This window comes from Microcaecilia unicolor, chromosome 8, assembly GCF_901765095.1.
Source record: "Microcaecilia unicolor chromosome 8, aMicUni1.1, whole genome shotgun sequence".
NCBI classification, from domain to species: Eukaryota; Metazoa; Chordata; class Amphibia; order Gymnophiona; family Siphonopidae; genus Microcaecilia; species Microcaecilia unicolor.
In genome coordinates this window covers 31,251,156-31,278,077 of record NC_044038.1, presented here as the reverse complement: position 1 = coordinate 31,278,077, position 26,922 = coordinate 31,251,156, and the positions used below count along the sequence as shown (strand labels likewise).

The 26,922-nt window shown below is 44.1% G+C and overlaps 1 protein-coding gene across 1 annotated transcript in view; it reads left to right on the top strand.

The window, feature by feature from the left end:
- XYLT1 (xylosyltransferase 1) overlaps positions 1-26,922 on the top strand; it is a 486,604-nt gene that overhangs the window by 282,950 nt on the left and 176,732 nt on the right. The gene's annotated exons all lie outside the window — the stretch shown is intronic.

The window sequence follows — 26,922 nt, the reverse complement described above, 5'->3', positions numbered from 1 at the left end:
CCCCACCCCATGACAGAAAAATTCTGATGACATCAGTACCGTGTGGTTTAATGCGCGAAAACAAACTACAATGTGTAGTAGTTTGTCTCTGGATGTTAACTGTGAAAAACCCCCGGATTCTATAAATGGCAACTAAAGTTGCACGTGTAAATCAGCGTAGAAACCCAATTTGTACACGCAACTTAGCTGCTTAACAAGCTAATCGGTTCCGATAATTGGCCAGTAACAAGCAATTATCAGCGCTAATTAGAATTTACGCGCACAACTTTCCAAGCATATTCTCTAAAGTGGTGCGTGTAAATTCTAATGCGTGGCTCACAGAAGGGATGTGGCTATGGGAGGGGTCACGGGCATTCCTATAAATTACGACACTGTTATAGAATACGCCCGGTCCATGCCTAAATTAGGCGTGGGCATTTAGACAAGGTTTTAGATGGTGTAAATGGTTGCACATAAATTTTAGTCACGGGGACAGGTGCTATTCTATAAACTGCTCCTAACTTTAAGCAAGGTTTATAGAATAGCACTAACTGCCTTATTCTATAAAGATTATGCTCCTAAATTTATATTCCTAAAATTTATGGTCCTAATTTATGAGCATAATTTACGCTCCGAAATGAATGCTTCTAAATTATGAGCGTAATCTATTTTGGAGTTTTTTCGTGATTTAGGAGCATAAATTTTAGAAGCGTAAATTTAGAAGCATAACCTTTATATGAATAAGGCTTTAATCATGTTTTTTTTTCAGCACCAATTTTTTTTAGGCACCATGTATAGAATCTGGCCCTAAGTGCTTAAAGGGCCTCTTAATCCTCTGTTGCCTCAGATATAAGTCCATCTGGGACAGGGAAATATTTACTGTTCCTGAATGTAACTCACCTTGAACTACTACTGAAAAGTCATGAGCTAAATTCAAGTCCCCCGTCGTACATTTGCAAGCATGAATCGCCTATACAAAACAGGAAAAGATGCGTAGAGTAGAATTTCACAGCGAGATGCTTGCACAAATTTTTTGGAATTCCAATTAACATCAGTAATTGGTTGTTAGCACCCAATTATTCATGTTCCAACGCTCATTATTCAGTTTATTTGCGATGTACGCACAGTCGGGCACTGATTTTTGAATACCATATATAGAATCCGGGGGTATATGTGTAATCCCAACTCGATTTTAACAGAAGGAAGTTCTTTTGAGAATTACAGTAAGCATCAAAAAGAAAATAAAGGGAAAATGCAGTGCAGGCTCTTGTAATCTGTCACGCAGGAAAGAAATAACGTCTTGTATTCTTACATGAGATGCACTTGACATTGGAAGGCTCTTTGAAAAGTGCTCAAAATGGGTTTTGCGGTATTAGTCACAGTTCCCTGACTACCCTCCTTTCTCAATGTATTCTCTCCAGTTTCAAGGATCTGGTTAGATTAATTGAAATCAGAGGAAGTCATGACTAGAAAACACCATCCCAGTGATAAGTTGCATTGTCATGTCAAGAAAACCATTCAGTGGAAGCTTGAGCAGAAGTGGTAAAGGCTTGCTCAGAGTTGAACAGTGAATGGTAGTGGAGTTTATTTGCACAGGGGTTTCTGGGTCCCCACAGTTGAATTCTCGACTCTCTTCAGGCTTTGATCTCTGTCCCGCCTGATATTCAGCTGACGGCGGTCAGAGTTTTTTTTTTATTTTATTGCATTTGTATCCCACATTATCCCACCTCTTTGCAGGCTCAATGTGGCTTACAATACATCATGGAAAGTGGAAATGAGAAGAGGTTAAGCATTTGCTTACCGTCACCGGCTAGTTTAGCCCTCAATATGGAGTGGAGGAGTGGCCTAGTGGTTAGGGTGGTGGACTTTGGTCCTGGGGAACTGAGGAACTGAGTTTGATTCCCAGCACAGGCAGCTCCTTGTGACTCTGGGCAAGTCACTTAACCCTCCATTGCCCCATGTAAGCCGCATTGAGCCTGCCATGACTGGGAAAGTGGGGTACAAATGTAACAAAAAAAAAAATATTCAGTATCAGACCATGTCTATGTAAGGGGCTAAATGAGAATGGGCTGGCTGCTGGACCTTAATATGAGCCCCTAAGAAAGTTATGTGGGCCCTGGCTGAATATCAGACCAGGACCAGCAACCCCACCTCCCACCCCTAGGACCCCTCCACAGACTACCTGACCTCCCTGGTGGTCCAGCACGGTGTTGGGGGCAGGAGCAAAAGGTCATAGCACCCATTTTGACAAAGCTGCCGCTAGGGGCAGGAGCAAGAGGGGTCGTTCCTGTCCCCGATGCTCCACTGATCACCAGGGAGGTCAGGAAGGCCCCGGGGGGGGGGGGAGGGGGACCTATCTTGACCAGGGGTGGATAGTAGGGATGTTGACTGGGGGAGAGACACCTACAGACCTCATGGGGGGGGGGGGGGAATCGAGGGGGAGAAGAATTTTTTTTTTTAATGAAGGTCCCGGCCCGATATTCATCCCAGGCCCACATAAAATAAGCAGATGAATTTAGGACAGCCTTTGAGCTGTTCTAAATTCACCCACAACTTATGCAAGCCTCGTCTGAATATTGCTGGCACCTGCATAAGCCCCGGCTCCTTCCCTGCGCCGACCCCTGGACCGTTCCTGAGCGGCCCACTGAACTCTCTGCTCAAGGTGCCTTTACCTCCAATTTAGTGCATGTTACCCAGTGCTAGCTATATTTCAACAAGTAGTTAGGACAGGCCTACCCATCTCTGTAGAACCAATACAGCTATGCTATACAAATCAATGCTCCTTGTGCTCTGCTACATTCTTCCAGTCGCTTGAAAGTTTCTCTCTAGTTGAAAAATTTGTTTATTGCGTCAAACCCCTAAAACTGAATCTTCACTGTCTCTTTATGAGATTTAACAATTAATTGTATTACCTTTGGGTCTATTCTTGATAAGAATCATAATTCCACATAATTGCTGAGGGATATTCTCTCAGTGGCTGGGAGAGGTTGGAGAACACAAGAATTCCTATGCAGGGACTACCAAAGGTTCATCAAGCCTACTATCCTGTTCCCAACAGTGACCAATCCAGATCACAAGAAGGAGTGACACTCTCTCTCTCTCTCTTTATATATATCCCTTCAGCTTGCCCAGTAAAAAAGTGGGCAGGTCAGGGGTGGTGCTGGGGACGGCACTAGAGAGGAGCCCCAGGTTATGCGGGTGCTGGCAATATTCAGTACTGGCACTCCCATAGCTAATAGCTAAGCAGCTCATTGAGAACAGGAGTGGAACCTAGCGTCTTGAACCTTCATTTGAAACTACCCAGTAACATTTTACCCCTTTTATATAACATTTTAAAGTGCTTAATTCAGTCACCACAGTGATAGTCCTTCATTGGGGCCATGCACCAGAGCTCCTTCCGATCACCTGCACACTTGAACCCCAAATTCAACCACTAGATGTCACCATTGTGTAATGGCTATGACTGTCTCAGCAGCAATATCCCCAGCTCTAGCCACAGAAAGAGAGAGGGACCTCAACCGGGAATTGAACCTAAGTCCCACTGAACAACCTAGCCAGCCGAGGAGGTTATCTCTTTGTGATGATACATTTGTTTAGCGTTATGCTTTAGTTTTGTTGTGTTTTCAGGTGATTGAAGACCTTGTATTCTTCATTCAGTATCGCACAAGCAGAGCTCATAAAATTTCATGGCCAATTCTGTAAAGGTTACTTTGTATGGGTTTTTTTTTTCCTGAAGCATTTCAAGGCATATTTTAGTCACATTCATTCTTCTGATTCTTCTTCAGACATTTAATCCATTAACCAATGTGGCACAATTACTATGAAACGCTTATAAAACATCTGAAACTGGCATTTGGGAACAAATGCCACCGTAGACCCAAGAACACTTCAATTTGCTGCACCACAAACCGCTCGTGGCAGTAAATTTGCTGTGAACACACTAATTGCCGAATAATCCTAATTAGGTAGTTATCGTCGAACAACATTCTGTGGAACAAAACTGCTTACAATTAATAGCATTTGGGGCATGAAATATTCTCGTGCACAAAGTGAAGATGTAATTACCCTAAAATAATGCGGTTGCATTCAGTGCTAGGAAGCATAGCAGGAATTTCTTCGTCATTATGAACAATTTCAGCTTGAATGTGCTTGATTACACCGTGCTTAGTGAGAAGCTCCGAAAATGTAAAGTGCAGTTCATCCTCTTATTACTAATACAAAGCGAAACCTGTAGTCAGCATTACTCGGAAAGTCTGATATAATTAAGGAAGTGTTCTCTTTCACATGGAAATCCAGCAAGTACCTACTTTTACTGGTTTTAAGAAGTTAGTGAAAACATGGCAGTTCCAAGTGGCATTTTAATAACCCAAGACGCATCTGTCTCTCGGTCCTTTCCCTCCCTGTACTTCCCCATTTAATTATTTCCAGATGTGTTTTGTCTTCCCCGCTCTGTATGTTCTTTTTTTTTGTATTTCTTTTTATTTATCTCTTTGCTTTTTATCTATAACTTTTCATTTGGGTTGATTACATTACATTAAAAATGTTTGTATCTCACATAAACCCATACCTATTCCCTGCCCATGACACACCCTTCCTGAATTTGTTTTTAATTAAATACCGGGGGCCGTTATTTAGAGCAATTTAAGTGGGCTGGAGAGGCACTGGTCCACTTAAATCACCTGTTGCCACCCAACCACCAATATTCAGTGGCACTAAACCAGGCAGTGCCGTTGAATATCGCCTCTAACCAGCCCCCAAAAAAGTGGGCTAGGGGGTGGTGCTGGGGAGGAGCTGGGCTTATTCAGGTGCTGGCGCTATTCAGCCGAGGCCTGCATAAGCTAAAGCTGCTGAATTTAGGGCAGCTCAAAAGCTTAGCTTAGCTTAAGTAGGCCCTGCCTGAATATAGAGCCAGGACCCTCGTAAGCTCCCCCCTCCCCCAGCCCCTGACACATACCTCACTCCCCCTTCCCCAGTCAAAATGTTTTATTGCATTCCTCTGAAAATAATTATGTCTATATTTATATTTGCATTACCAGGATGGTTGATTTCTTAGGTTTAATGATGTTCACTATTTATACAGAGGAACCGAGGCCCAATGTTGATACCATATTCTGGGCACTTTAGTACTGCTGTTATTATCAGGTCTGCTCAGTTAATATGGACTAATGTGCATCAGTAAATGTAATGGATCTCATGGCAATTAATTCAAGCGTTAAGTCACATTAGTTAGCAGCATGCATTAGTTGAGCATGGTTACTGCGCTGTAGTGAATAGGCTTGTATCTGTAAAGCAGAGCATTTGTAACCTGTTAACTGATCTGAACTGCTGGTATACAATCATATAGTAGATGACAGCAACAGAACACCAACAGACCCATCCATGCTTCCCAGTTATTCCTTGCCATGTTGCTAAGGAAATATCCCAGCTGACAACCATATAGGGCTCAAACATTGTCGCTGGAAAAAAATCAGCACTGAACACTGTTCTATAAAGGGTGATCCGGAATGGCTACCCTTTATAGAACAGCGCATAGCGCCGGAATCCATGGCCAACTTTAGGCGCGAGCATTTGCACCAGCTGAAGCCAGGTGCAAATCCCAGCACACAAATTGGGTATGGATCCCCCGAATTATATAACACTGCACACATTTTTAGGGAATGCCCCTGACCCGCCCGTGTTATGCCCCATTTTCAGATCTGTACAGAAAAACTTAGGTGCTATTCTATAATCTGCCATTTTTGGGCTATGTCGGCACCTTGCTTCTGTTATAGAGTTACCATATTTTGTCCCCCAAAAAGGAGGACGCATGCCCCGCCCCCTTTCACACCCCACCCCGCCCCCTTTGATGCCCTCGCTCTGCCCCCTGTCACATTTCCCCTCCCCCATCACACACCCCGTCACTCCCCCTCCCCGTCACCCCCTCCCCTTACTACTGCCCTGGTGGTCTAGTATCCTCTTCGGGGCAGGAAAGAGCCCCCTCTTTCCTGCCTGGAGCGCTGCCCTGCATGCATCCTTCCTGTTCGTGATCTTGGCGCCAATTCAAAATGGCCTCCGAGAGTTGAAGTCTCGTAACGCTTTTCTGTGCTGATTAGCGCATAACGCTAGGCACCATATATATAATTCCCTAGATAATGTGACTGACTAGAGGATATCATGCATTATCCAAGACATTATTTGCTGACTTCTTCCTTTGTAGTCAACCATCTTGGATAGATGAACATGGCCACCAGTTCATTTTTCAATGCAATATAGTTGAAAATCCGTAGAACAGTGGGTTTCAGTGGTCTACACAACACAATTACACTTTCAACATGAAACAACAATTATACAGACATGGGGGGAAAAAACCAAGGGTAAGAAACTAAAATGTCTTGATTGCATCTTCACCCCTTGTCTTAATAATCCCAAATTAGCTCCTGTTCCTTCAATATGTTATGAAGCCCTCATGTTGGCATTAAATCAATGTTGTTGTTAGACAGAGGAAAGGATATTGTAACACAAAGTGATGGAGAGCTTTTAGCTTGTAAAGATTAGTCATGGATCTTAATATTGAAGAACAGATGCAAGAAAGTGTTCTATCTGGCTGACATTCAATAACGAATCTGTAAAACTACTGAACCATAGAATTAGGGACAGAATTAAATGTAGAAGCATGTAGATATTTGGAAGGTATGACTTATGACTATTTCAGCCCAGGTTTTTATAATTGGCCTTGGTGCATGGAAGCTGTGATATAGAAATACTAAAATTAGTCATTAGATGTATTCTTCGTAAATTATCGGAGCAACTTATTTTAAGAGAAAGAAGCCCACTCGAGTCAGATAAGAACATAACAACATAAACTTTGCCATACTGGGACAGAATGAAGGTCCATCAAGCCCAGTATCCTGTTTCCAACAGTGGCCAATCCAGGTTACAAATACCTGTCAAGATCCCCAAACAGTACAATACATTTTTTGCTGCTTATCCTAGAAAAAAGCTGTGGATTTTCCCCAAGTCCACTTTAATAATGGCTTATGGACTTTTCTTTTAGGAAGTTATCTAAACCTTTTTTTAAACCCCACTAAGCTAACTGCTTTTGCCAGAGTTTAATTACACGTTGAATGAAGAAATATGTTCTCCAGTTTGTTTTAAATTTACTACTTTGTAGCTTCATTGCATGCCGCCTACTCCTAGTATTTTTGGAAAAAGCAAAGAAGCGATTCACTGTTCATTATTTTATAGACCTCTATCATATCTCCCCTCAGCCTACTTTTCTCCAAGCTGAAGCGCCCTAGCTGGTTTAGCATTTCCTCATAGGGAAGTCGTCCCATCCCCTTTCTCTGTACCTTTTCTAATTCCACTATATATTTTTTGAGATTTGGTGACCACAGTATTCTAGGGGGCACACAATGAAGCTACAAAGTAGTAAATTTAAAACAAATCGGAGAAAATATTTCTTCACTCAACATGTAATTAAACTCTGGAATTCGTTGTCAGAGAATGTGGTAAAAGCAGTTAGCTTAGTGGGGTTTAAAAAAGGTTTGGCTAACTTCTTGAAAGAAATGTCCATAAGCCATTATTAAAATGGACTTGGGGGAAATCCACTGCTTATTTCTAGGATAAGCAGCATAAAATGTATTGTACTGTTTTGGGATCTTGACAGGTATTTGTAACCTGGATTGGCCACTGTTGGAAGCGGGATGCTGGGCTTGATGGACCTTCGGTCTGTCCCAGTATAGGAACACTTGTGTACTTATATGCACCCATGTGTATGTCCCATTACACTTGTGTGCTGTCCCCCCTGATTGTGTAAAAGTTGCCAAACATTGCACATACCCGATTTGCACACACAATTTAATAGAATAACAAGCCAATTAGTGTCAGTAATTGACTTTTTAACAAGCAGTGATTGGCACTAATTAGATTTAATTGGAACTTATGTGTGTAAATTTATGTGCAGGATCCACGCCTAAAATTTATGCGTGGCCCAAAACAGGGAATGCGGAAATGGGAGGGTCATGGGCATTTCGGGGTGGGTTGGGTTGTGGTTTTGAGTTACACACATAATTATAGGCCAGTGATGGCGAACCTTTCAGAGACCGAGTGCCCAAACAGCAACCCAAAATCTAATTATTTATCACAAAGTGCCAACAGGGCAATTTAACCTGAATAACAGAACTTTAAAAGCATTTGGCATGCATTTGAATAATTAATGTGATTTTTGCTGTTGCATGCATGTTGATAACTCCCTTCCCCTCCATCCATTTGCATCTCCTTCCTGTCTTCCCTTCCCTCCCCTCCCCTCCATCCATCCAACAATTGCCCTCCCCTCCATCCACCCATGTCCAGCAACTCTCCTCTCCCCTGCCCTCCATCCATCCATCCATACCCAGCGATTATCTTCTCTCCCCTGCCCCCTCCATCCATCCATACCCAGTGATTCTCTTCTCTCCCCTTCCCCCCTCCATCCATCCATGCCCAGCGATTCTCTTCTCTCCCCTGCCCCCTTCCATCCATCCATACCCAGCGATTCTCTTCTCTCCCCTGCCCTCCGCTCCCGCTCCCATCCATGCCCTGCATGTAAATCTTTTTTATTACCTCTGTCGAAGCGGCCACGTCTTTGAATGCCCAGCCCGTCTCTAGCCTTCCCTTCGTGAGTTCGTTCCCTCAGAGTCAGTCCCGCCCTCGCGGAAATGATGTCAGAAGGCGGCCGCTTCGATGGAGATAATCAGCGCCGGCAGGGAGGACATGCGAGGGGATGTTGGGTGGGTGGGCCTGGAGGGAAAGTGGCTAGGCCTGGGGCCTTCCAGGCCCACCCATGGCTACGCCCCTAGCGACGGCGCGTGTGCCAACAGAGAGAGCTCTGCGTGCCATAGGGTCGCCATCACTGTTATAGACTATAAGTGCTCCATGTATAAATTTAGGCTTGGGCATTTGCACCACACTTTTGTTGGTTCAAATTGCAGAGCCTAAATTTACACGTGACCTCTCTGCTTAAGTGTTATTCTAAAAACCATGCTGAACTTTAGGCGTAGCTTATGGAATACCGCTTAAGTGGATTTTTGGCACAGATTTTTTTAGGCGCCATTTATAGAATTCACCCCTTTGCAGGTTGTGCGCTAAGGGGCCCTTTTACTAATCTAGGGTTAATGCACAGGTAATGTGCGCCAAATTGACACTACTGCCGGGGTAGCATGAGCACTTGGCGCTAATTCCAAAGTTGACGCACGCTATTTCCCGTGGTAGAAAATAATTTTCTCCTTTCTACCGCAGGGGGGGCATTCCCGGCAATAATTGGCAGTGCGACCACATTGCTGTGCGCTGCCTGATTACCACATAAGTAGTACATGAGCCCTTACCGCCAAATAAATAGCTGGTGGTAATGGCTCAGGCAGTAAGTAGCCGCACGCTACTTTTAATATTAGCGCACGGCCATTTACTGTCGTTGGTGAGGCCCCACTTGGAGTATTGTGTTCAGTTTTGGAGGCCGTATCTGGCTAAAGTGTTATGAGTAAAGTCCACATTGGGGCAGATTTTTTCAAAATGTATGCAGTCAGCATCAGTGCCAACTGCTTAACTCTTTTTAAAGATCAGGGTCCGTATTTTTAGTGAACCATGTTAACCTAGCATTGCTGCCGTTTCAGACGTGAGTGATGTAACTGAAATCTAATTGTCCATGGTAAATGCAGATTAATTATTTCCTTTGGCTATGTGGATTAGACTAGCATGGTTTAAGAGGCAGAGCAGCTGCAGAGATTTGCTTACCTCTTGTCTTTTTATGATGTCACAAACAGAACAATGGGGAGACCCTAGAATTCTCCGACAGCTCTTTAACTCTGTGTAACGTGTCGGGCTCCCTATCTGGGCTTGTTTATTGCTTTGAATGTGGGAATGCGTTTTTACAATTCATAATGTACCATAAAGAAACTTAACTGTAATTTAAAACGCTCTATGGGGAAGCCCCAGTGGTTAATTAATAATGCATTATTGTTGTGAAAGATTAAAAAAAAGCCATAGATACATTGCTTGAGGTATGCTGTATTGGCAAATCCTATGCTTGATTCTGCCAGTCATGTGTGTCATACACCACCTTGCAGTGCGATTCCTGGGGCTCATATTGCATTAGGGGAAGGTACCTAATGGACGGCTGAATTATATTTGTATATTCTTTAATTAAAAGCAGTCTTGTTGCTTTGTGAAAAAGGCTCAGTTCATGGGTACAGTGTTGTGCATTGGTAAACCATATTGCCGACTACAGACATAGACTGCTCAATTTTTAAAACCATTTAACCAGCAAGGAACTGCTTCTACATAGTAACATAGTAGATGACAGCAGAAAAAGACCTGCACGGTCCATCCAGTCTGCCCAACAAGATAATTTCACGTGTGCTACTTTTTGTGTATACCTTACCTTGATTTGTATCTGCCATTGTCAGGGCACAGACAGTATAAGTCTGCCCAGCACTAGCCCCGCCTCCCACCACCAGCTTCTGGCACTAAACCGGCTATCCGGCAATATTCAGCGGGGAAATAGCCGGATATATCCCCTTGAATATTGCCAATTAGGCTTAGCACTTAGTGGATAGCTGGTTATATCACATGATATAACCGGCTATCCGTCAATATTTAGCGCATCGCCATAGCTGGAATATCATTGGCCAGATTAAACTTAACTGGCCAGTGTTGAATATCGGTTTGACTGGTTACATTTAAACCGGCCAAAAAACACCCAGATATTCAATGCCGATCACTGGAAATGGCCCGACATTGAAAACCGTGCTCAGCTACCTCCCATCGTCTGACTATCGGCCCCAGAGTCAGTAGAGGAAAAAAAACGACAGCCTGCAAAGAATGGATTCATCTCATTGGCAGCTGGCAAATCTAAGAAAATGCGTACAGGGGAAAAAGGACCAATTTCATCCTGTATCAATGATAAAACATATACTAACAAAAACATAGAAGAATTACAGAAGTTATATTTGGTGTATGATGCTTTATTCAGACGAAGTTAGGCATAAGAATGGGGTTTCCTGAAGGCTGGGCTGATTTGAAATAAAGGAAAATCATGACTCATCCTTGCATCCGCCTTTCTGCCACACATTTAATGAGTAATGGGAAACACACGAGTTGTATTTTCCCTTTCACCCCCTCAAGCTTCCAACCTGCTATAGCTGAAATCATTTTCTATCTTTCTTTATAGACTGCCTGCTGAGTTTGCTGTTGACTTACTGCAACCATGTTTTCTCCCGCATAGCATGACCATATTCACCCTTCCAGAAAGTGTACTTCACGTACACAGTTTCTTGTTAATGCCTGTTGTCATGCTGTTAATTAGTCAACACTTCTGAAAATCCATCGTCATGTTTTCAGAAAGCACTTTGTAATTGGAAAGAAACTGTCAGACCTGTGAGTTCTTGTACCAAGTAGAGCGCTGCCGAGCCCGGTACTCGGACCAGGTTCTGCTTTGCGGCCGGACAATCCCGGGTTTCACCTGCGCTGACTGCCGTTCCCCAGAGGTTGAGCCCCTAGGTGCGGGCGGCCTGCAGGGCTTACGAGATGGAGCAGGAAGCGGGGTGATGAACGTGACGGCCAGATAGGCAGCAGGCAAGAGAGTGATCCAGGTTCAGGCAGAGTCAGTAGGCAGGCAGCAGGTCAAGAGAGTAATCCAGGTACAGGCAAGGTCAGGAGGCAGGCAGCAGACACAAGAGTAATCCAGGTACAGGCAAGGTCAGGAGGCAGGCAGCAGACACAAGAGTAATCCAGGTACAGGCAAGGTCAGGAGGCAGGCAGCAGACACAAGTGTAATCCAGGTACAGGCAAGGTCAGTAGGCAGGCAGCAGACACAAGAGTAATCCAGGTACAGGCTAAGTCAGCAACGAAGAACAAAGTAGAGGAGAAGCACACTACTGAGCAAGTAACACCTACCAAAGTGAAGCCGAAGCAAGGAGTCTAGCGAGAGCTCAGCTCAGCACTTAACTAGTTTTTGTTGCTGGAAATGCCTAGTTAGCTCTCAATGCGAAACCGGCTATTTTGGGGGTGTTCCGGGAGCAGAGTCAGCACTTAACCGGCCAAGGTAACTGCATAAATAGGACTGCATAAAAGTCCTATAGTTATGCAGTAATGCCGAAGCCCAGACATGGCCTAGTAGTGAATTTCTGGCATAATGCCAGTGGCGGTCTGCAAAACGCAGAGTGCTGCTGGCTGAATATCGACCCCAATGTTTTTATCAATATCGACATAGCAAAATTAGTAAGTTACATGGCAACTGTAGTCTCCTTGCTGGCTTAAAAACAGGACCTGAAAAGACATCAAGCAACAAGTTAGTACAAGCAGAATTTTCAAAGCCTTTAATCTGGGTAAACAACTTAGTTGAAAATTACCTCTTCAGCCCAGCTATAAGTGCACATAGTCCACAATAACATGCATCTGTTTAGCTGAGTTTAAAAGAGATTTATTATGGGAATATGTTAGATTGGAGGGGAAATCAGAAGAGCATGCATTTTTCACATTTTCAAATGTACACCTACTATATTACCCCCTCTGGGCCACCCGCTTCTATAACATAGGTACTAATATTTATGCATTCAATATATAAGTAAAGGTTTAGAGCAGAGGTTCTCGACACACCTAGCCAGTCAGGTTTTCAGGCTATCCAAAATGAATATGCATGAAATACATTTGCATGTCCTACCTGCATTCTATGCAAATCTATCTTATGCATATTCATTGTAGATTTCCTGAAAACCTGACTGGCTGGGTGTGTCTCTCTCCTTCTCTGCTCATATCCAGCAGATTGCCAAGACCTGTCGTTTCTTTCTTTATAACATCCGTAAAATCCACCCCTTTCTTTCCGAGCTCTCTACCAAAACCCTCATCCACACCCTTGTCACCTCTCGGTTAGACTACTGCAATCTGCTTCTTGCTGGCCTCCCACTTAGTCACCTCTCCCCTCTCCAGTCGGTTCAAAACTCTGCTGCCCGTCTCGTCTTCCGCCAGGGTCGCTTTACTCATACTACCCCTCTCCTCAAGACCCTTCACTGGCTCCCTATCCGTTTTCGCATCCTGTTCAAACTTCTTCTACTAACCTATAAATGTACTCACTCTGCTGCTCCCCAGTATCTCTCCACACTCGTCCTTCCCTACACCCCTTCCCGTGCACTCCGCTCCATGGATAAATCCTTCTTATCTGTTCCCTTCTCCACTACTGCCAACTCCAGACTTCGCGCCTTCTGTCTCGCTGCACCCTATGCCTGGAATAAACTTCCTGAGCCCCTACGTCTTGCCCCATCCTTGGCCACCTTTAAATCTAGACTGAAAGCCCACCTCTTTAACATTGCTTTTGACTCGTAACCACTTGTAACCACTCGCCTCCACCTACCCTCCTCTCTTCCTTCCCGTTCACATTAATTGATTCGATTTGCTTACTTTATTTATTTTTGTCTATTAGATTGTAAGCTCTTTGAGCAGTGTGAAAATGATCCTCCCCTCCGCCTGAGGGTCCTCGGGATCTCCCCTTCACCCTTGCTGCCCAACCTCCTGGTTCACTGCAGTCCACAGGGCAGGGCTCAAAGAAATCAACTTCAAAGCAAACTGAACAAGTTCTTTATTTTGCTTGGGATCCAACAGTCCAGCAGTGCAAAAAGACACAATACTTGAATCAACAAAAAACCTCACAATTCCCCCTGTTGCTCCTCTCAGGGGTACAAACACAGCAAGAAAAAAAAAAAACAACTTTCAACTCCCAGGCTTCCAGCACCTAGCTGGGCTCCTTTCAGACAGTTTTATAGCCCTGGGTCTTCTTTCTCCCCCCCCCCCCCTCTCCCTTGGGAGGGGCCAAAACACTGCAAGCAGTTCCAACAAAAAAAAAACAACACAGTTCTTGAGGCTTCAGCACACAGCTCAAACCCCTTCAGCTTCTTTTAGGCTTTTTAGCCACAGTTCACACTCCACCTTCTTCCTGCTGGGCTCAGCCCACTCTGAGAAAATCTCTCATCCCTCTTCAAGCAGAACTCTTTAAACTCAAAGTTCATTCACAGCCTGAGCTCTGGAAAATGAAAAGGCCCCACCCATCTGGGTCACTCTCTGTAAGCACTGACCCATCCTCCCACATGGCCTTTCCTCTTTCCTCTCTTAGCCCAGTTACCATACCATGAAGTTACCTGGTCCCTTAGTTTGTTACCTAAGGAGTGAGCCCAGGCTGAGAGGTCCATAGGCTCTTCCTCGCTCTCCTCTCTTTCTCTCTGCCCAGCTTCTTGATACTCCATGGGCTCCCCGTCCCACCCACTTTGCAGCTGTTCCTCTTTCCCTTGATTACCCTGCAGGGGCACCACCCTTTCCTTGTTAGAGTTCTCCCCCTGTTCCTGCTGGGGAAGGTAATCTCTGTACCAGGCTTTGCCCCGAGGTTGCTGGGAAATGTAGTCTCTTCCTCTCCTCCATTTTACAGGGGTCACGAACCTTTCTCTGCTCTCTCTCGGGGGATGCTGGATAATGTAGTCTTTTTCCCTCCACCCTTTTCTAGGGGGCATTACTACTTCTCTCGCTCTCTGGAGATGGAATGGAGGCCAGGCTCTGTTCTGCCTATGTCTGCTCGTGAGCTGCCTCCCTTCTTCCTCTTCCACTTCCATCTTATCTACCCCCAGGTCCTCTCCTTCACAGCAGGGACTGTCTTTCTTCTATGTTTGTGCAGCGCTGCGTACGCCTTGTAGCGCTATAGAAATGCTAAATAGTAGTAGTAGTAGTGTCCCGAGGGCTGGGTTAAGAACCACTGGTTTACAGTAATGGCAGGTATGCCATTTAAGTATTTAAGTACTTTGCATCTGAGAGGCTGTAGTCTTTTGTTGAATCACCTGTAATATCTTGTTTTCTTTGTGTAATTGAGTTTGTTGGGGATGGGGATGATAAAAATCTGATGGTGTGTGTGTGGGGGGGGGGGGAGGGGGAGGAATAAAAAAAGGATGACGGCTATTCTTCGATCCTGCTTCTGTTTTCTTGGCGATTTTTACCGTTGTCAATAAAAACGTTAACACTAAAGAAATTCAGGCGTCTACTTTCCTTCGTATAATAGTGGCCTAACATTTAGGTGTGAGCACTTATGCCCAGTGGCGTAGCTAAGGGGTGCCTAGACCCCCCCCCCCCCCTAAATTGTCTCTGGGGCATGCGCTTGCTCAGTTTCATTAAACTGAGTGTGCACAGTGACTGAAAACAGAACAGGGCGCCAAGCAATGTGAGACCAGCGCGGGACAAACGCTTTAGCTGGCGGGGGTTGGGGACCCCCACCAGCCCAGGTACCTTCGCAGTGGTGGGAGGGGGGGCAGAACTGGCGGCAGGAGGACGGCGGCAGGGAGGCGGTAGCAGCCGCAGAGGGGTGGAAGTGGCGGCGAGAGGTCAGCCAAAATCTGCCACCCACCTCGGGCTCTGGCCCCCCCACACACACTCCCGTCGAGGTCTGGCTACGCCCCTGCTTATGCCAGCCACAGAGCTGGTGTGTTAGTGTCTAAGTGTGTCAGTTCGGGCCCCGCTCAAGCTCCGCCCATGTGTACAACCCCTTGCAATGACTTGAATGGTCAGTAGTGCGAGTAGAGAATAGCATTTCGGTGGAATTTTGGCAGTTATGCGCATATGTGCCATTACTGTAAACCAGTGGTTCTTAACCCAGACCTCGGGACACACCTAGCCAGTCAGGTTTTCAGGAAATTTACAATGAATATGCATGAAGTACATTTGCATGTCCTACCTGCATTCTATGCAAATCTATCTTATGCATATTCATTGTGGATATCCTGAGGGGAGATATGATAGAGGTCAATAAAATAATAAGTGAAGTGGAACGGGTAGACGTGAATCATTTGTTTACTCTTTCCAAAAATACTAGGACTAGGGGGCAGGCGATCAAGCTACAAAGTAGTAAATTTAATATGAATTGGAGAAATTTTTTCTTCAATCAACGTGTGATTAAACTCTGGAATTCCTTGCCAGAGAATGTGGTAAAGGCGGTTAGCTTAGCGGGGTTTAAAAAAGGTCTGGGCGGCTTCCTAAAGGAAAAGTCCATAGACCATTATTAAATTGACTTGGGGAAAGTCCATTGCTATTTCTGGGATAAGCAGCATAAAATGTTGTGAACTTTTTCGGGATCTTGCCAGATATTTGTGACCTGGATTGGCCACTGCTGGAAACAGGGTGCTGGGCTTGATGGACCTTTGGTCTGTCCCAGTATACTTACGTACTTATGTAAATAGGACTTCCACTGTTTTATATACAGTTCCTTCCATTTTAAGGAACCCTTTGCTTCCCTCACCTCCCAGTTAGCGAGAAAATGCAACTGACTTCCCCAGTGCCATTAGTCCCGACGGTTCCAAAGAGTAAGTAGTGCATGGGCTGCTTTGAAAATGACCCTTCCACTGAAAAGATGTGAGAAAGGAAGCAGATAATGGTGAGAATATTAAGCAGAAATTTGTCAGGTTTAAAATGTAAGAAGGGGACAGATCATAGTAGGTAGTGCTAAAATATGTTATACCTCATTGAAAGAAACATGAAACTGTTTAATTTAATTACAGCAGAACACATTCATTGTTAATATTAAATGACAATTTTGTATCCTATAAACTGACTGCAAAAAGCTAAGAAAGCGGCAGCATGCATGATACAGCCATAAAGTACGCTTAGGCCTCTGAATCTCTTTTTTTTTTTTTCTAAATAAAGATGATACATGTGTGGTTTTTAAAAGTTAAAAGCTTAAGAAATGCTACCCATAAAAGAAATTATAGCCACGTTGTCACATCTCTGCCGCACGTGACCTCATAATCGGAATTAAGCAAATGCATATGTCACATTGTAAGTGGAGCTTAGCTGTGATTTAGAGGTTCAGCTTTAATTAGGATGCTTTTAATTCCAGGCTTCATATACAGTATGCTCAAATCAGCCGTAAGAAAACACAACAAACGTACTTGTAGTTTACTGATAAGGAAAAATGCCTTTTCTTAAAAAGTCAAATTGCAGAAAAGATGTGTGTTTATCTCGTACACATGAATAAATGTCCTTGTTTTCTTACCCTGAGGCTCAGAGAACTTGTGTATATGAAACATGTCTTTTATAAAATATGTTTTACCATCAGGCCTACAAGGCTGCTCTATGAGCCATTGATGAGTGTCCAAATTCAAGCAAGAGAATGCCACATGGTTTGGTTATGTCCTAACATACCCGCTTTTTGGAACATATCTCTAAACTATGGAGGATTAGGTTGCATGCCACCTAATCCTGCATAGTGGAAATTCCCAATTTATCAATTTGATATATCCCTCCCTTTGCCTAGGGGAGCTCGGGGGTTCCTGAAGCATTTGACACTGCTGACTAGGACAAGCGTCCCGACTTCCCGAATGACAGATGAGCCCTCCCCCCCCCCTCTCTTTTGAAATAGAGATTATTAACGCTTCAAAAAAAATTGGGGGGGGGGGGGGGTAGAGTGTATGAATCCTGGTAAAGGGGTAAAACACATGTGGGAATGTCTTGAGAACTCAACCCATGTAGCACGTATCAAGGCTCTAAATATACAAAGTTTAAACATCTCTGCATTAAGTTTTGCCTTCTTGGATCTTGGGATGCCAGGGGAAGAGTTTTGGGGATAGGGAAGAATGAGGGGGACGTTGGGATTCAAGTGTAGGGTGGCAATGAGATTTTGTAGTACACGGTTGTAATTTGGGAAAAAGTGAAAAGCAATATGATACATTACACAGATTGGGGTAGATTCAGTAAATGGTGCCTTAAAATATATTTGCCTTAATTTTCCCTTGGATATTGATGCATATTCTACAGCAATGCATATAACTTAATTGGTTAACTAGCTAATCAGCGCTGTTGATTGGATGTTAACAATTACCAGCTCTAATTGCCATTAATTAAGATTTATGTGCACAACTCATTAAGTGTATTCTCTAACGTTGTGTGAGTAAATTCCAGTGCAGTAACCATTAGGCCACTCCTATACTCCTGAGAAGAGTGCAAGTGTGCCATAGCAAAGGGTCATGGATTTGATATACCGCCTTTCTCTGTCTTCAACCAAAGCCAGCAGCACTTCTCACCCATTGCTGCTTCCTGCTGGCTTTTCTCTGCAGTCAGAATCATGCCAGTCCCAGTCGTGGGAGTTTTGAAATATTTTAAAATATTTTTCTATTACAATTATGGGAGGGCCCTACACACTTGTTTGTGTAGGGCCTAGCAAAGGGTTAATCTTTCCCTGTTCATAGTATCTGTATGCCCATTCTCTGAGTGATCTTACTTCCCATGTCCAGCCTATGTCATATAGCTAAGTTAAGGATGCTGACACAATGGGGGAGCTATGTGTGACAACTCAGGGCCCTTCCTGTAATTGTTTAATACCCAAATGCAGTAAATCTCATAGAATAAGATATTGTAATGGTTTGAGCATAATTGGAGAAAAGTCAGAAGAGGGGAGATATAAAAGAGATCTATAAAATCCTGAGTGGAGTGGAGGTGAATCGCTTGCTTACTCTTTCCAAAAATACATAGACTAGGGGACACACAATGAAGCTACTAAGTAGCAAATTTAAAACAAATTGGAGAAAATATTTCTTTACTCAAAGTATATTTAAGCTCTGAAATTCACTGCAAGAAAATATGGTAAAAGCAGTTAGCTTAGCAGGATTTAAAAAAGGTTTGGACAAGTTCCTAAAAGAAAAGTCCATAATCCACTATTGAGATGGATTGAGGAATAGCCACTGCTTATTTCTGGGATAAGCAACGTAAAACTTATTGTGCTCTTTAGGTCCTGGAGTGCAGTATTTTTATCTTTGGAAAGATTGCAGAACGTTCTTTTTTGCTGTTTCTCCAAACGTGTGATGTCACGTAATACACATTGTTTGAAAGTAGAAATCAGAGGATCTGTGGATCCCGGGGGGAATCCATTTGGAGGGGCGTTTGACCGTGGAATGGTCATTATAAGTAGAATCAATCCCAGCGAAAAAGTGTGTAATCTTTAGCTTCCTTTTGAATTTAAATAAGTCTATCCTCGTCTTCAACGGATCATAAGAATTGGTCAGTACAAATTTCAGTCATTTCTTGAGAACTGACATTTCTTTCGCTGATAATTCATTATTTGAAAGGTTGACTATCCACCTTATAATTGAAAGAGAAAAACGCCTAGATTTCGACCCAAATCGGGAGATAGACATTTATCTCACAAAAACGAATAAATCGGTATAATGGAAAGCCGATTTTGGACGTTTTCAACTGCACTCCATCGCGGAAGCATACAAAGTTGACGGGGGCATGTCGGAGGCGTGGCGAAGGTGGAACTGGGGCGTGGTTATCGGCCGAGGAGAGATGGGCGCCTTTCGCAGATAATGGAAAAAAAGTATGCGTTTGTAGCTAGAATTTAGGGCACTTTTCCTGGACCCTGTTTTTTCACGAATAAGGCCCCAAAAAGTGCCCTAAATGACCAGATTACCCCCAGAGGGAATCGGGGATGACCTCCCCTGACTCCCCCAGTGGTCACTAACCCCCTCCCACCACAAAAAATGATGTTTCACAACTTTTTATTTTCACCCTCAAATGTCATACCCACCTCCCTGGCAGCAGTATGCAGGTCCCTGGAGCAGTTGTTAGGGGGTGCAGTGGACTTCAGGCAGGTGGACCCAGGCCCATCCCCCCCCCTACCTGTTACAATTGTGCTGCTTAATGCTTAGTCGTCCAACCCCCCCCAAACGCACTGTACCCACATGTAGGTGCCCCCTTCACCCCTTAGGGCTATAGTAATGGTGTAGACTTGTGGGCAGTGGGTTGTGAGGGGGATTTGGGGGGCTCAACACACAAGGGAAGGGTGCTATGCACCTGGGAGCTCTTTTACCTTTTTTTTTTTTTTTTTTTGTAAAAGTGCCCCCTAGGGTGCCCGGTTGGTGTCCTGGCATGTGAGGGGGACCAGTGCACTACGAATCCTGGCCCCTCCCACGAACAAATGCCTTGGATTTATTCGTTTTTGAGCTGGGCGCTTTCATTTTCCATTATCGCTGAAAAACAAAAACGCCCAGCTCACAAATTGTCGAATAAAACATGGACGTCTATTTATTTGGAAAATACGGTTTGGTCCGCCCCTTCACGGACCCGTTCTCGGAGATAAACACCCATGGAGATAGACGTTTTCGTTCAATTATGCCCCTCCACGGGTATATCGGTCTCCTGTATGATGGACGGCGTGGGTAGCCTATGTTCCATTCTCTCCCTCTGCCGTGTCCTCTCCCTCTTCCTCTGAATTCCATTCCTGTGGTATGGTTGGTAGTCCCTCTCCATCCTTCTGTCTGTCAATCCATATGAAGGATGATATCCTTTTTCTCTCCCTTTGTTCCTGTTGTCCCAAATCCTGTCTAAAAAAATTAGTAGGGACAATATCTTTTTCTTGTATAACTGTAGAATTGTTGATAGGTATTAAACAAGAGGAAGTGAAGAGCTCATCAGAGTCATTGCGGATTCTCTTACGTGCTCTTTCCTTTTGTGATCTGCGCATTAGAATTTATACACAACACTTTACCGAATACGCTTAGAAAGCTGTGTGCGTAAATTCTAATTAGTACCAATTAGTGATGATTGTTGCTTGTTAGTGGCCAATTATCGGCGCTGATTGGCTTGTTAAACAAATTGCGTGTGCAGTTTGGCCATGCGGCCAAAATTGTACACGCAACTTTAGTTGCCTTATATAGAATCTGGGGGTAAATGGTTTTACAGTATGATAACTACTACTACTACTAATATAAATCATTTCTATAGCGCTACCAGTTGTACGCAGCGCTTCATAGTAATTGATTGAATATAATGATCAAAATGGTCATCTAGTCTATCCAGTAAGGTGGATAGTGTCAGGACGCAGCCGCTGGGCCCCCCTCCACTGACAGTTGGAACGCAGCCGCCAGGCCCAATCCGGAACGCAGCTGTCACTGCTGCCCCTCACTCACTCTTAGGCAGCCACCAGATCCTGACACCCCTGCCCCCTACGTCAGTCGACCTTCGAGTGGGGCCTGGCGCCGCGGTCTGTCTCTCGCCTGCTCCAGTGTGCCGGGACCGGTCCCCAATAGGAGCAGGAGAAAGACAGAACCTGGGGCCCAGTGCCAGTCCCCCCCCCCCCCCCCTTGGAGATCGGGCCCAGAGAATTTTGTCCCACCCCCGCCCCCTTCTCTCAGCGGCCCTAGATAATGTGTACTAAATTGTATGATTGTGTACTACAATGATTTAGCATGCACTAAAGTACAAAATTGACATAAAATAGTAAAAGAAGAAAATAAAACAAAATAAAAATTTCTGTATGTGAAGGTCAAGACTTTGTGTAATGTCCAATATTGTCACAGTTTAGAATCCACTGAAGACTGACCTAGTGCTGTTATGAATTTTTAAGTTGATAGATATAATATACGCACCTCAATCAATTAACTTTAGATTCCAGCCAGTATTTACTCTTTTTAATAACTTGATACACAAATCCTAACCAATTAAATGATCTCCCTTTTTTTTTTTTAATTCCAGGAATAAGTCTATATAATTTAAACTAGGTTCAGGAAAAATTCTATTAAATTCAAGCTAGGCTTGTGTGCTTTGTGTATTGGGTAAAAACAAAATGGTTAATATCTGTCTAATACGTTGTCATCCTACAACTTGAACTGCAGAGACACTGTGTAATCCAACCAGCACACCACTCTTTATTATTCATGCAGTATTGTAACGTACCACACCATCTGAGTAATCTTTTAAAGCCTGCCAAACGGAACCTGATGTTAATTGCTTACGCTGGAACATATTTGCTGTTAGGAATGTCACACCATAATTATATCCCATTTTTCTGTCCGACAAGTAATATAGTAAGAGAAAAATTAGTGGGGTTTTTTTTTAAATTTGACATGTAAAATCGCTTACAGTCTCCTTCACATGCTGTACGTAGAAACAACTAGAAAGCAACAATGGTTTCTTGAGTTACTGGTGATGAAAGAGAGGACAACCTACAGGTAAGAGTTTACGGGAAGACATTTTCTTCCTCAGTCTGTGACTTGGCACCTAATGTAAGGCACTGTGATACCCCAAGCGAGGGTTGAAGATGGACCTGCGAAATAACACAGCCAGAAAAAGGTATATAAACAAAAAAAATAAATGTTTTATTACCTGAATCCTGAGGCCTGTTACATCACTGGGCCGGGTACACAAGTTAAAATGTCTCTGTACGTTGTACGTGCAGGATGTCAGACTCAGAGAACAGTTCTGTTCTCTGAGTCTGACGTCCGACGTCAGCATGCAAGAAAGAAGACTTTTCTCTGCAGCAGAACGGTCGGAGAGGACGTCGGCTGGCGGGGAGTGGGGTCCCCCGCCAGCAAAACGGAAGGTAGGCGGCGGCAGGGGCGGGTTCGCCGGGAGGGGGGTCCCGACTGAAATCTATGGGGGCCCAGGCCCCCTCAGGCCCCATGTAGCTACGCCACTGCCCCAAACACAGCCTGTAAATTCTTCTTGGTTCTAAAAGTATTTCCGAGTAACTTCCTTGAGTGTTCCCTAGTCTTTGTACTTTTGGAACAAGTGAAAAATCGATTTACTTCTACTCATTTTACACCACTCAGGATTTTGTAGACCTGAATCATATCTCCCCTCATCTGGCTCTTCTTTTGGTCATTTCATCTAGTGTTGGAGTAGGTTTTTTTCTATAGAGCTGGTGTAAATGCTCATACATAGATTGCCCAAAATGCATGTAAATGGTACTATTCTGAATATTACACGCATAATAACTGTGTGCCATGTGTGCACCCGCCTTCAAACTACATACCATCATATTTAAATGCCAGCCCAGTATGAAAATGATATAATTAACATACTTAATATAAACACTGGAAACTCTTGATAATGTAAGCATAAAAATATGCAGGAGGAAAAAGTCTCAAGAAGCTCCTCTTTAGCTTACAATAGCAATAAGAGGACTAGGACTTCTTCATCATGGGCAAAAAAACTCCTGGTTAAGTTCGCTTGCCTTATTTTCGCCAAATTTTAACAACAGCTATTTCAAAAAGTACTTAGCTTAAAGAAGCAAGCCAACGTTAGCCCCCGTTTCGCCACTGCTGCTTCAGAACCAACATTAACGTACTAACGTAGTAAATGATGGCAGATAAAGACCTGAATGGTCCATCCAGTCTTCCCAACAGTCATACTCATAATCAATTCATGATTAAAGCCAACAATAAATGTGATTGAAAATACTCGATCATGCTCTTTCTTTGGCATTTCTGGGACATAGAGCATAGAAGAGCACCCAGCACCATCCTTAGCATTCCAACGAGTGGAATTGCCAGCCATCGAGGCCCACTCCAGCCTATCCGAATCCGTCTTGTCATTTGTGGGACCATAAAAGTCTGCCCAGCAATGTCGTCATGTTCCAGCTGCTGAAGTTGCCCTCTCCAGCCCATCTTAAACCAGATAGCCACGCTTTCCCACTCATGGCAGGCTCAATGCGGCAGGCAATGGAGGGTTAAGTGACTTGCCCAGAGTCACAAGGAGCTGCCTGTGCCTGAAGTGGGAATCGAACTCAGTTCCTCAGTTCCCCAGGACCAAAGTCAACCACCCTAACCACTAGGCCACTCCTCCACTCCTGTAATGTTTTTTCTGTTCACTTGGCTTTGGACAAGACAGTACTAGGACTGGCTAGTTTGCTGTTGAAGTCAAATTTGAACTGAATGAGTTTGTGTTAAACTTAAAGTAGGTTCGGTGTAAAGAGGTTTCAGAAGGAGGGCATCACTTCCAGCCAATAACACTATAAGTTGCTAATTTCAGCGTCTTCATTACCTTTTGGCCGTATATCCTGGGAACTGACAGTGAGCAAAAGAGAGAAGGCTAGGCATGCGCTGGGCTCCAGACACAGCGAGACAGAATAGAGAGTAATGATCAATAATTATTCCCCGCAGACTCTAATTTGAGGTCTCAGCCTTGATAAATCAGGTTTTGCAGCACCCTAGGGATTTGTTGTATTCATATTGTTGGCTTTTTATTTAATATGTCAGCCATGTGTTTCTAACACAACTGGCTCATTTCCCACTGTTTCATTGTCTGGTGGGTTGCGTACAGGCAGGGGGAGAAGACCTCAGAAGCCAAGTTAATTTCATTCTGCTTGATATCAAAGCAATTTAAGTTGGCAGGAGAGGCTCCTGCTCCTTTAAATTACTCATGGCAGCCCAACTGCTCATATTCAGTGGCATATAGCCAGGCAGTGCCATTGAATATCAGCTCTGATTGACCGACAAAAAGGTAGGCAGGTCAGGGGTGGTTATAGGGGGCGGCGCTGGGGAGGAGCTGGCAATATTGGCAATATTCAGTGCCGGCACCCATATTGCTAAGCGGCAAATTTAGGTCAGTTCAGAATATGTCCTGAATACACGCACTTAGCTATGCAGACCCCGGCTGAATATCAGCTGGGACCCGCATAACATTAAAAAATTGCTGAGCCACAATCCTCCCTCCTCAGCAATGCCAAGCTGCCACAAGAGGTCCAGGCAGCCATTTTTCTGAGGCAGCCGCAAGGAGCAGGAGAGAATGGGCTTCGTTCCTGCCCTGATCGCCCCCATTGGACCACCAGCAATTGCAGGTAGGCCTTGGGGAGCCTCCTGCACTGAAGAGGGTTGGGAGGGAATTTGGGGGTGTTTGGCTTGGTTGAGAGAAGGGGGTAGGGGGCTTGCTATCACCGGGGAAGGGGTGGGAAGGCCAGGACTGGAGTGGAAGGGGGGATTGAGGTGGTTCAGCTATTTTTTAACGTTTTGTGGGTCCTGGCCGATATTCCTCCAGGGCCAACTTATTGGCCAGGACCCGCATGGGCATCGGTTTCATAAATTGTTGAATTAATTTGAAAGTAATTGTGATTGATATGAAGTTTACTTCATTGAGTTTACTCTGTGCTTATGTTTAGTCATTTTATTGTTGTTACGTTATGAACAAAATTGTTAACTTTTATGTTAAACTGCTGTACACCGCCTTGGGTGAAGCTCTTCATAAAGGCAATTACTAAATCCCAATAAATAAATATTTTCTCATGGCCAGAGCACATGTTATTAGCCCCAGATAGTCAGTGCCAGTGCCTTCATATGGCCCAGCACTCAATATCTGGGGTTAATTAACTGGTCACAGTCAGTGTTACCCCCCCCCCCCCCCACACACACACACACACACACACTGTTCTTAACACAAGGCTTTTGCAGTTTAAGCTGTCCTCAAACAGACTAATTCTGCATCATTAAAAAAAATGTCATGTTTCAGATTTGATTCAGGATATTTTATTTAATATGATGATTCTTCCTTACAGAAGTAGCAACATAGATTGTGGATTGTGGTAAAAGCAGTTAGCTTAGTGGGGTTTAAAAAAAGTTTGAAAATGCCACGTTGGGCATACCGACGCTTTGTAAAAGACCTCTATAGATAGATAAGAGGAGTTAGAAAATAAAGAGACTAATTTGAAGAAAGTTGCACATGAGGTCAGAGAAGTGATTAAATATTATCTCAGCTAGGATGGGAGTGGATAAACATGATCTTCTATAGTACCCGTGCCACTCTGTGTGTGTGTAAGGCTCGCTAGCAGGTATCACATCGTGTAATGTCCTGTGGAGAGGGTGTGGTTAGGGATACTCCTTGGGAGGACCTTAGTATCCTTGGAGGTGTGTAGAGGGTGTTATTCAAGTGCTCAAGGCCATTTCCTTTAAGAGCCTAGAAGATCAGACATAGAGTTTTAAATTTAGCCCCGAATTGTACTGGTAGCTAGTGAAGCTTTTGCAAAAATGGTGTGATTTGGTCACATCACTTGCAACCTTCTATGATTCTTGCTGCAGCATTTTGAATCAATTGGGGCTGATGCAGACCCTTTGTAGTCAGACCAGTGTAGAGTGCATTACAGTAATCCAGTCTTGATGTTATCATGGCATGCACAACTGGGACAAGATTTGCCTTCTCAATGTAAAGAGAGAGGCGGCGTAGTTGTTGCAAATGGTAGAAGCAACTCTTGAAGGTTGCTTGGATTTGGGGAATTAGAGTAAGTGTTGAATCTAACTGTATTCCAAGGTTCCTGATAGTCACCTGTCATACCCTGTATAATAATTTGCACCTCCAACTTTCCATCGCTGTCTGGCTGCCTGGGTTCATAACATCTCATGACGTCAGCCAGCCTCCATTGTTCCATTCCCCCTCACTGCCCCAACCTTGCGTCAAAACATAATGACGTCAGAGGGCGGAACAGTGAGAGGGAAGAGAACGCTGGAGGCGAGCTGACGTCAGGATGTTACCAACGGAAGGGAAGCCAGCCAGGTCAGCCAGAAAACGATGATGTACAAAGGATGAGAGAATCGCGGCACATCGAGGGGAGGACAGAGCAGAATCGATGGACAAGAATGGAATGGGATGAGAGGAAAGGACAGGAGAGAAGAGAATCGCGGGACACGGATGGGAGGGCAGGGAAGAGGAGAATCGCTGGACATGGAGGGGAGGGGAGGGAAGGGAATAATCACTGGACATGGAGGGGAGGGCAGGGGAGAGACAAAAAATCGCTTACAAGAGAGCCTTTCTAGGGCCCGTTTCATTGTTGAGGAAACGGGCTGGGTTCCACTAGTCACTTATTTTTATACACATCTCCAATTGACAAAATAGAACGTTATATGGGAGCTTGCATGGCTTCAGTGATTCAGCACCTTGAGATTTTTAGTAATGATTACGTTTTAAAGTAGTGGTCTGCCTCCAATCTGTCTTCCTTTGGTTGCAGTTCATCCACTTTGTAAAAAAAAAAAAAAAAGAGCCTTGATGCTAAATAATTCAAATTCTAGTTCTCAAAGCAGGACTTCATTTTCCAGATCTTTCAGACTTGCCTTCTTAACTAGTAATGATAAATGATTAGATGAGGGAGTTTTTAAATGTTGGACTTCCCGCTTGTAGCACTGTCCTGGTTTATAACACACACTCACC